The sequence below is a fragment of the Diospyros lotus genome, chromosome 4 (genome assembly GCF_014633365.1).
Source record: "Diospyros lotus cultivar Yz01 chromosome 4, ASM1463336v1, whole genome shotgun sequence".
In the NCBI taxonomy this organism is placed as follows: Eukaryota; Viridiplantae; Streptophyta; class Magnoliopsida; order Ericales; family Ebenaceae; genus Diospyros; species Diospyros lotus.
In genome coordinates, this window is record NC_068341.1 from 28,908,273 (window position 1) to 28,910,538 (window position 2,266).

The following is a 2,266-nucleotide window of genomic DNA, read 5'->3' on the forward strand; positions in this document are numbered from 1 at the left end:
TGGCCCAACAACAGTTCCTAATAGCATGGATCAGGTCCAACACTGACTCGCTTCGCACCCGTAGCATCACCCCACTGAGCTTCCTACTCGGCTACTAGTCTATCGGAACATTCCCACGTTACGCGATTTCTCCTTAGGACTACTCTAGATGTCCTATCCCTTACAGGAGATTCTCGGTCTCACATGACCAAATTTCCTTAAGGTGCTGCTCCAAATCTTCGGTATCTGACCGTCACCTGCAGTTCATTAAATTGCTCAGGCCCATGGGCCACTTGCCCTCAACGCGAGCCAACTCATTAGTCCTCTTCCACACGGTCCATAACATCAGATCCGTCACATCGAGCCTTGCACCCGTAGCACTGAGCTACTTAAAGCCTCCCCGAGCTACAACGGTTCCACCACCATCTTACTAAAGCCATCATCTTGGTTATCCTTGCCTCGATAACCTCGAGCTCATACCATGAGCCCTGCTTCTCAGGACTCTACATCTCTTACCACTTAAGAGACTCTCAACCACTTCACATCTTGAGACCTCATGATCTTACCCCACAAGATCATACCTCACGGCTCTCACTCAACATTTGAAAGCTCCCACTTTCCATAACCATGGACCCGAGTCCCTCATGATTCATTTTGCCACCCAGCTCATCCTAGAGCTTGATCATCAATGATCTCCCTATCCACAACCAACATGCTGAGCCTATCTCAAGCTCCGGCACCCATGACCATAGAGCACCAACCATTACCCTCCAGGTAAATCAAGACCTCTCATCTCTCCTTGCTCACTGATGGCGCGCATATTTTATATTATTTATCCCTCTTATTCCATCTTCATTGCACTCTATTTAGGTTATTTCATTTGTCTTGTGTTTATTTTATTTTATTGGGCTTCACACTATTTTTATTCTTATTTGGCAGATTTGGGCCGCAGATTTGAGCCACTTCGATAGAGGCGCAAGTGGGCTTCGCAAGGTGGACAGACATCGAGTTTGAAAGAGGCAACCATACTTCATTATGGGTTATGGGCAAATTTAGAATCCATTGGGCCCTTTTAATTAATTAAATTATGGGCCATATGTAATAAAAAAACCCTAAGCCTATTTAGCCTAGGTTTTTCTTTTCCAAAACCCTATAAATAAGAGCTAGCTAAGAGGCATTAGGGTGGCTAATTTTGGAGGATTCTCACGGTTTCAACCTAGAAGCTATGGAAGGCTAATTCGCTTGTAATCTGCTACATTCCCGTACCCCTTGCCCGATTTGAGTCTCGGTCATGTAGTCGAATCTGGTTTGGAACTCGATTCCATGTTTTTATTGATGATTTCATTTCTTTTCCTTTTCTAAGTTTATGCATGTTTCTTTTACGTGGTTGTGTGAATGCATGCATGATCTTTGGATAGGTTTAATTGACGTGCTCAGTTGAGTCTTTGATTAGAAAGAAACGGTATATTATAAATTGTATGAGCGATTGCTCGTTTTGATTTAATCCTTTACGGTTGTAGAAGAGTAAAATCAAACCAAACAGATTATTTTCATAAGTGAGACGGGGATTACCGTGGTAAGGAGGTAGGGTTTGTAGCGGGTTACGTTTTAGTTGATCAAGAATTCATCTTTGTTTCATTCTTGAGCGTTTTTAAGTTCGGTTTTCATCACAACCCCCCTCGTTTAATCTTGTTTTGACAGTTCATTGACAGTTCATTGGGAGATGACCTGTGGAGCATCCTAGCTGCAAACTAGTCCTAATACATAGACTAATCTGGTCAGTTCGACAGCCTCGATCACTCACCCACATTTGCCCTCAGTCACAATGCCCAACTTGGCTTTCTAGCAGGCCTCTCTCAAGCTCCCATGACTTGGAATATAAAATTCGGGGCCTTCACATTGCTCACCATGCCCGTGCCCACTTAGCACCCGAAGTTGGCATTTCTTATGCGTGCATAACCCATGGATGTCTTGTCACCACAAACTCATTACCTTCGGACCACATACCGCTCATACCCTTCATTGGGTGACCTCTGCGTCTCCCATCAAGGGTCTCGTGACCTTAGGCGTCATCTCGACCCCAGGCATCACAATGAGGGTCTATTCACCTCTCATCTCCCGACCTTAGGCATCCACCAGACCCCGAGTGTCATAAAGAGAGTTTTGAATTGCCCCTTATCCATCAATCACATGAACGGTCTTTTGGCCCTTCACAACTAGGACTTCTAACCCAATGGCTCTCACACGCATATCAACGCATGCCCAACTTCTTAATCCCAAATCTGGA